This window comes from Notamacropus eugenii, chromosome 3 (assembly GCF_028372415.1).
Source record: "Notamacropus eugenii isolate mMacEug1 chromosome 3, mMacEug1.pri_v2, whole genome shotgun sequence".
NCBI classification, from domain to species: domain Eukaryota; kingdom Metazoa; phylum Chordata; class Mammalia; order Diprotodontia; family Macropodidae; genus Notamacropus; species Notamacropus eugenii.
In genome coordinates this window covers 349,777,490-349,787,446 of record NC_092874.1, presented here as the reverse complement: position 1 = coordinate 349,787,446, position 9,957 = coordinate 349,777,490, and positions in this window count along the sequence as shown.

Sequence of the window (9,957 nt, the reverse complement as noted above, 5' to 3'; positions counted from 1 at the left end):
CTTTTTTTTTCTTTAAGTTGTTTTTTGGTAATTATGTAGGTCTTTCAAATACTACATTTTAAAGATGAAGTAATTTTTTTTACACAGGAAATAAGAAAGAGAGCCAGTATTTCAATCTAGAATTTCAAGTTCCAAATAGAATACCCGTTCCAGTACGAGAACAATTCCAGTGTATTCCTGAAATGAATATTTCTGGAAGACAATATATTCTTTGATAAGGTATAGTATATGAATATATATAAACATGAAGGTAAGGTGTATAAGTGCTGATATATGCAGAATTGTATTCTATTTTTTAAAATCTCCAGCCCTAGAATACATGAATTTTATTGACTTTAGCTGTCTGTCCTATTAAAGTCTAATTTTTTTTTCTCTTTCTCAAATGAAAATAAATAGGACCTGAAGGAAAATAAAAGGGCAAAAATCATTCTTACTTTTCTTACATTCCTATTGTGAAGCAAAAACAGTCAATGAAACTGTCCAGAAATACAGTCCTGTTTGCCCACACTATCATCAGTGGGTCATATCTAATGTTTATAAAGTCCAATATATCAGTTTCTATTTTAGAAAATGAGGTAGCTAATGATACACTAACAACTACCACAATACAGCATGAATCATATTACTATTATTCTCTAAGGTACTGTTGCACATATGTCGGCACTAATCTCTTTAGAAGAATTCTTCAAGTCAATATTTATGAAAACACAGTAATACTGTTTATAGTAAAGGCTTTAGAAATATTACAGTATGCAATATACTATACTATGAAAACCCCTTAGCAAAGGTGACAGACACAATTTTTATACTAAAAGTAAAATAAATTCCCCCTGTTCAAAACAGCCAGCCTGCATATTTTTTGAAACCATGTTATTTTAACATTAAACTCTGTATTGTGCCTCTTGGAAACATCCAAATGCATCAACTATCATCTACAATCAATCACCAAAAAAATGATCTCTCAATTTTTGTTTAAAATGAAGTACAATAGCGATATTTCATAACAATGAATAAAATATCAGTTTGCAAAAAATGTTATTGATATTCCACTTTTAATATAATCCTAATACTATACTCAAACTGTAGAAACACAGATGCTCCATAATGACTTTTAAAAGCATTGCTGTAAACTGTAGAAACTGTAGAAAGGTATAACAGATGGCAGAGGACATAATGTAGAGTTGATTAGGTGCTTCAATTACTAAAAATACCTTGTTTTATTTCTTTTATACTGCTGCTTTTTGGTATTATAAACATGATCAGCTCACCAGGACAGTAGGACTATAATGAATTCTTATTTTTAACTTCTATCTATGAGAAGAGCTTTGTGACATTGTTTATTTATAAAAGATTAATTGAATTGTATGTTTCCTTAGAGAATAAAGGTAAAATGAATCCCCTCCCCAATTCCTTAATATATACATTTCATTAAATGCCATAGATAAACAATGAGGAAACAGAGTAGAGTATAAAGACACTGTGGGTAGTCTTTTCCCCAAGTCTTTCCTTTTTATTTTCTGTATAGCAGCCTATGAAATAGGTTTGGACTCATAGTCCAAACTAATAACTTTGGCTGTGAAACTGGATATATAACAAAGTAAAATCAAGAAGGTACAATGATAAAATTAACAGAGTAACAACACTAGATTAACTACTTTCCTGAGATGATCACTTTGGGAACCCCAAGGGACTAGAACTCTACACAAGAATGGACCAAAACTAAATAAGAATAAACTACCCAAACGTTCTAATCTTCCTAATGGTTTCTTTCAGTCTCTCTGAAACACTATCCCTACACTATCTGAATTTTTCCTCTTCCTGACCTGAATCCCAAGGTATGGAATTAAATTAAATTACACCAGCATGTGAAGATCATGTGATCATATACAGAGAGTAGAAAGAGATCATCTAATATAACCTATTCATTTTACATGTAACAGGTAACTGGACAATGAAGACCACCCACAACAGGCTGAGGGCAAGCTACTTGGTGAACCAGGTTGATGATATAGAATGGAGGGGCCTAGATTTCCACTTCAGAGCATGTGTAAATATTCTGTAACAAGCTCCTTCCTGTTCACTTACTTGGTAGTAAATAAAAAGTTCTTTGATGTGTTACTTTGCAAGAGTTGAATGTATATACAAATATATATACCCACATTGTCCAGCCCCCCATTATATACAGATAAAGAAAGTAAACTCCATAAATTAACTGATTTACCTAAGCAAACCAAGGTAGTAAGCTGAATTTGAACATAAGCTCTCAGACTCCAAAATCAGAGCTATTTCTCTCGTACCATAATCAAAAGAATATGTGAGTACATATATATAGAAATATATGTATATACACACATATATGCATATATTTATATACACATATGTGTATATACATATAAATATATGCTATATCTAGATATAGATATATGCTTCCTTTACTATTGGTTTACTTATAAGTTTCTTCCAAATAGGCTCACATTTCAAGAGCAAGGCTAATAATAACTTGTCTATGACCAATTCCAGAGTCATTGAACTTGAAAAATTAATTTAGGATCTGAAACAAAGTCCTGAAAGATATTTGTGAGACTAAGATAGATGTCTAATGAAGGGCAGTTTGGAGACTATTTTTGTAATCTGCAAATGTGAGGAAACTAGAGGGAGTTCAGAAAAGAGTGACAAAGATTAAGAATAAATCCCAAGGAAATGTTAAAAGAAAATTGGGTTCCTTAGCCTGGAATAAAGAAGATTTAAGGATTAAGTTAACTATTTTCTTTAAGAATGCCAAAAATTTTAAAGCAGTAATATGTCAATTGTTTTCAATATTTTTAACAAACAAAAAATATCAAATCAAAACAGAAAACCAGTTCCTTGGATATAGTAGATGAAAAATAAATGTTTAACTACAATTGAATTCGATATCCATTAGAAAGAATTTTTAAGGGGTATGATTAAAAAAATCTTTGAGGGGACTGAAGGTACTGTAGCATAATGATAAAATATACTTAAATTGACTCCTCTAAGGTTACACAAATAATGAGTGACTGTAAGAATTAAAAACAAGATCACTTGCCTCCAGCTTGAACACTTTCTTTTGAACAACATTGCCTTCCAAGGAAATATATCCCCTCCCTAAAGATTTTCAGGAACAGAACCTTCTTTAAGATACTTTAATCTAAGGCAAGAAAGACTGGACAAAGTATACTCTCCACAATTTCTTTTCAATTCTGAAGTTTTATGATCATTTTATTTCCATCTAAAATAGAATTTTCACTGAAATATAAAGTAATCATTGGTCAAATAGATTATGAATACTGTCATTATCTCTTTAAAGAAAAGAAATAGAATCTTCAGGATACTGTCATTATCTCTTTAAAGAAAAAAAATAGAATCTTCAGGATAGGCAATATCATCATCTTTCTACAGAAAAATGTCACCTGAGAAGACACAGGGTTAACTGTCATCTACGAGGAGTCTGTAACAATTGTAGAGAACTGAATTTAGCTCTTATTCTGTGCAGAAGATATCACTGAAGAAGACATACCATGGAGAATTCTTGAGAAACTTTGTCATCCTTAGAGAACTGAATTGTTGAACTGTTGCTCCAGCATCTGTGAAGATTCACCAGTTGCTGCTGATGACTGAACGTGACTCTGTTTATGACTTTTCTTATAACTGAAACATTTATATCATTGCATGATCTATTATTGTTAAAAATTACATAACAAGTTTACAATCCAGTTTAGGACTACTGGAAAGAGATTTATGGGAAAATAAGTTTCTACTTTGTTTTAAAATATGAACTGGGAAAGAAGTTCAAAGTTAATTGAGACATGCTGCATTTTAGTAATTTATGAGAAGTTATCAGAAGTAATGAGTTAAATAGAAGTCTGGTGGCTAGGATGTGTTTGTCACTGGGAGAATCTGAGGGGTATTGCTAAGCACCTTTTACTACTACAATATATCCATAACCCATGGGATTGCTACATGAGGGTTTGGAAAAACAGATTTGCTTGTGGAATTTGACAACTTGAATAGAAAATAATATAAACCTAAAGGAAATGTGAGAGAAAGAACAAATCATAGAAGCAATAGATAATTTTATCAAAAATATCACAATGAGACAATATATCAAAACTTTTGCGATGTAGACAAAGCTTAAGGGAAAATACATCCATAAAGATTTTCATCAACAAAAGAGGGAAAGAATAGAACATGGTAATTAACAAAAAAGTTAGAAAAGCAGAATTTTTTTTTAAATCAGCTAAACACAAAACTATAAACTCTGAAAATTAAGAAACAAAATTTTAAACAAAATATTTAATTGCTCTATAGACTAGGAATTCTTTTAATAAGAAGAGTTAAAAATGAGGATAAATCCTTACACATATTTTTTGCCATTTTCTGTGCTTCTCTAAGCATATTTAGCAAGGAAATGGAAGACTGTGACTAGTCAAGGAAATTTAAAGTAAAAGAAAATGGGAGTGTCACTGGAAAAAAGCATGCATCATTGATCTTGTCTACAGGTTAACTGAGAACATTTTAATGCTTCACAAACCATGTTTTTTTCTAATTTTTTTTTTTTTTTAGATTTAAGACTCACTTAATAACTCTATATAAGGCAACCAATAAGAGTGGATTCCTTCTAAGCAATAATTCAATTTAGGGGTACTCTGAGCACTTTAAACTTCACAAAACCCTCTTGGGCTTTCAGTTCCACTTGAAAGCATGCTTTCCACTCCAATCCATTACTTTTTCCCAACCTCACCTGAAGAACAATATGTATAGGATCACAGGAATTTAGAGTTTGAATGGAATTTAGAGGTCATATATCTATGACCCTGGTTTTAAAGACAAGGAAATGTAGAGGTTAAATTACTTTCCTGAGGCCACATAGATAAGAAGAAGCATAGCTCGGGTTTGAACTCATGTTTAAATCCAAGTTCAGTATTCTTTGCAGTATATACTGGAATGTGATATATCATAACTCCACTAAGTCTTCTCTCCTCCTGGCCAAATACCCCTTCCCTCCCACTTTAACTCATTGTTATAAAGTATTGTCTCAGGATCTTTTCATCAATCGTGTGCTCTTCCTCTGGATGCTATCTACTTTAACAATGACATCCCTTAATATAGTGTCTTGGGTATAGGATAGCAGTTACATTAATACACTATTGAGGAAGCTGAAACAGGTCCCAAAATTTCAAGAAATATATCAGCTTACCCATTCCCATTTTTGAAATTTCTCTCCCTAATTTGTTCTATTGGTTTTTTATTCCCCACTCCCATGAAAACTTCCTTTTTCTTCAAATTCCTTCCTTTTTCCCAATCCTACTTGGATACCTCAATGGAACCCTCACTGTATATAAGAAGGGAAAGGTTTTTGCCAGTGACCTTTGAGTTGATCAAAGGACATAGCCAAACTCTATCACTTGGGAGATTTTTTCCACCTGTACAAAATAGCAGAAATGGCTGTAGAAGTGACAGTGTTATTTGAAGAATAAAATATCATTGTTTATTTTTTTCTATAATTATCCTGCCTAATAACAAAAGGACAATAGCTGATTTTGATACCCAAGTTTCATTGTAAATAGGCAGAATGTTGTCATGAATATGCAAAATATTATGATTATTGCCATACCTAATTGCATTTGAAACATGCTGGCCATAAAATAATTAATTAGCAGTACAGAAAAGCTTCATGATACCAGCTATAAATACTAAACATAACTAATTATTTCAGTAATAAAATGTTTCTAAGTAATTTATAACCCAGCCCATGTTTAGAAGTAAGTTCTCTCTTTATCCTCCTGCATTCTGGCTCTGTAACCCAAGGTTCTCTATTTTGCAATATTGTGGGGATGAGTGGATACCAATTTGAACACAGACTAAAATGAAACTAATCTAGGATTTTCAATGTTCTTTGAGATGTTGAATGATTTGTTGTGGGAAATGCAGGCAGAGTCTTTTGTTGTTGACATCAAAAGTGGTAGGTCACTCTGGACCTGCTGAGTACATTCTGAGCTCAAGCAAAAATTGATTTTCTTTTTCAAAAAGCATCTGGCACTACAATGAATAGCCTTCTTTCGATTTTTCTTCTCCAATGAAGCATTCAGTGAATGCAGCAGGCATAATAGGCTGAAGTAAACAGTGTCAGGTTCTGTTATATCAAGAGCTCTTTTAAACCAAGCAGACAAGCTACCATCATTGCCTAAAACCCTGTAAATCATGGCAGAGTCAGAAAATGAGTTTGTTTCCTGACAACTGTTTTCATGTCATCTTGAAAAATGGAAGGAGACGCTTTCCTAATTACTACAGCTGTGACATGCTCCATTATGATACTGGTTCATCAATGAGCAAAGCTAAAGTGCCCAGGTGAGGTGGTAATAGAATTAGAACCTCGCCGAGTTATATTCTTTTGGATTCTGGAGAGCAACCTCTCCTAATCTCTCATAAAATGTTGGTAAATATTCAGCTTCATCTACTAAACTCTCATAAGGATTACTGGCCCTTTTGTTCAGTTGGGGCAGTACAGGAAGTAGGCCAACATCCTTGCAAAGCCCTCTATTATAGTTTTGTGTTGACAGAAGATCCTGTAATGAATTCATAACTAGCAGAGCTGTCTGAGAAGAACTGATGTTGTTAAAGTGAGTTTGGGGGACAGGATGAAACTGTCTATGAAAAAGTAGAATAGAAAAATATGTTCAAGTGTATTTATTCAAGTCTTGATAATGATAACTTCATAAAGACATAATTTATTTCCCATCCCTTCTAATCATTCAATAAACCAAAAGTCTATTAAAATTGTTAAATGTTTAACAAGATTAATATCTTGTGATCATTTTATAAGTTATAAGCATCTTTGACCAGATCAATAAAAAAGCAGCACAATTGATTGAGAGGATCAGTTATACTTTTGGGGCTTACTTATAAAATTGCAGCTAGTCTATTTGTTGTCTCAGTCCAGAGTGGTCCATTGAAAAAAAAGGGAGATTTTACTTCTGGGAGTTGAGGATTTTAGTTCAAGCCAGGCCCCTGAGAGGGAATTGCTCTTGGGGAATGAGTTTCTGCCCTTTACTTTTCCCTCTCCTCCTTCACTGGTCATGTCATGGGAGAGGAAAAACCAATAGGAGAAGATATATCCATCCCAGATCAACAAAAGATACACTAAATACAAAAGTAGATAAAGATGGATACAGGAGGAATAAAAAGTTTCAGGTAGTGTGATCCTTCCCTCATCCCATGTCATGGTGGAGAGTATGCCAGCAATAGACTCTATAAAGGGGTAAATCATGTAGAAATGTGATTCAGCAGAGAGCGCCACCTAAGGAGCACTTCATGAGAACTCCCTGAAGCAAGAAAATAAATCTTAGTACCCTCATGTGTGAGTTATATCCCTTTGCCACATTTATTTTTTGTTTGAACACACGTTTGCTGTGAACCTTGTGTGTGAAGAACTGTGTGAGGCAGATTTGGGCGGGGGGGGGGGGGGGCGGGGAGTGAAGAAGGATGGAAGAATGTTTTGTAACAGTATTCTTTCATTACCACCTTAACCTTTTCTAAAAGTCAATTGAGGCTATTAGCTGACAATAAATGGGAAGCACACTGGTTGGAGCTCCTGAGCCCTAGAATTCATGAGTACTGGAAATCTCAAACACTTTCATTTACATATAAATGTAGAAGGAGTAATTACTCCCTAGGGACCTTTAGTTTAAGTAGCATTGGGGGATGGGGGTGGTAAAGAACAAAAAGAACAAGTTTTCTTTTTATATATTTGAATATCTCCTACACATTCACTTTGAGAATAATGGTAGCATATTGGATAGAGAAGCGGAAATGGACCAAGGAATACCTGGGTTCAGTTCCCACTTCTGATATACACTAACTATGTGAATTTGAATAAATAACTTAATCCTCTCATCAATCCCAAATAACTCTGTGAGATTAGAAATTTCCTGTTAGCTGTCCACATGCATTGGTAGAATCAGTTTTCTCAGTGAATTTCGCACATGAGTGAAATTGCAGCACAGGACCAAATTTAACGTCAGAACCACAAAATCACTGTGTCTCCCCAGGCCCAGTTAGTAGGAACAACTTCTGTCCTCTGATATTTTAGGAACACTTTCTGAAGTTCATTACACCATTGTCCATTTAACTGGCTTATTCAGACTTCTCAAAAGAGTTGGAATGCCATATCATCATGCAAAAAATGCACAAAATTCAAGGCACATACCATTTTCATCTAGTAGATTCAGGAATTCCACTTACAACTTTTTTGTAGCTAATTCTTTTGCGCAATATTCACTGGAGTTGCCTATGTGTCACAATTGTTACATATCACTGGTGGAAGAAGGAAATATGAGAATGTAATATGTGGTTGAAAAGCTTCTCTTCCTCACTCTCTACAGGATAAAAGGTGTAAATAGAATGCAAGTATGGGGAAATTAACCTCACTGTAAAGTTGTATTGTCATGATAATTTAGAGAATGGGAGGATTTTTTTTTTGAGTAAAAGTTAATCATTTTTTTCCTTCTCTTTTTTGTTATCTCTTAATTATATTCATTAAAACTGATAGCAGAAATTGCTTCTCTTTAAATTTCCTCCTGTCTTGATTTAGTTCTTAGGCTTTTCTTAAAACAATATATTACTGTCATACCCAATTGACTTCTCTTATAAAGGAAATAAATCTTCCACATAGCTTTATTAACTGTAGCTGGAAACAGTTAATACATGCATTGAGTTCACCATGAGTGTATAAACATATATGTCTCTGTGTTTGTGTATAAACTTCCCTTCTCTTTCAATCCCAATTGCTTGACAGCCTCTGTTCTCTTTTATAAAGCCACTTTACTAGAAATTCTTTCTATATTTACTTCAGGAGTCAATAGGCAGCTGGAAAATAGCAAAGGTTTGAGTTTCCTTTGTCAGCCTGCCAGCCATTTCTCATTAACTATTTTTCTCCAAACAACTCCACCAGAAAAAAATTATAATTTTAGAAATGAAATTATTCTTGCTATTAAAGCTCTTCAAAATCTTTGGACATGGGTTCCAAGAGGTACTCAAGATAAAAAAAAAATATCCCATTTAAATTAGTGTTACTTCTGATACTGGTCAAAAGAAGGAAAGAAAATATGTCCTTTTTCTCAAACCCTATAACATATAGGCCTTAACAATGTTTGGGGATCAGCTGAATTACATTGAGGGAGAAAGGGGAAAAAGTTTCAAGTACAAAAGCAAAGGAAACAGAAGAGAAAAAATATGATTAATGATAATATGAATATGGCTAAACATTGTGGAACTGAATAATGTGTGTTCGTAGCACAGGAACCAGTAAATGGAATTGGGATTTCTATGTTAATAACATAGATTCTTGTGAAAGTCTAAGTAATTATACTTTCCACAATATACTAGTCTATATTCAAAAACGGGGTGCCCACCTTCATTTTTAGATAGTTGTCATTGCCAGAGAATTTTTCTTAAACTAAACACAAATGTAACTCCATGCAATTTATACCCATTGTTCATAGTTTGGCCCCCAGATGCTGAGCAGTACAGGTTCAATACTTTTTTTACTGGATAATCCTTGGAATATTTCAAGACTATTATCATACTTTTCCCTTATCCCCCTTTCAAAATAGTTACATATGCTTCAAATTAGACTTTCATAGCTCCTTCATCCAATAAGTGAAGGTACCAATTATCATGGTCACATTTCTCTAGATATTCTCCACCTTTTCAATGTTCTTCATAGAATCAAGTACTCAGAATTGAACACAATCATTTAGATATGATCTGACCAGAGCAGAGTATGTTTCTCTTAATGAAACTTGAAATCACGTTATTTTTTTGTCAACAAAGTTGTACTATTAACTCATATTGTGTTTATAGTCCCATGTATTTTCAAATTCTTATCTTACAGCTTGTATTGGTGAAGTTAACTCATTGAACTCATTTGAGACTTTT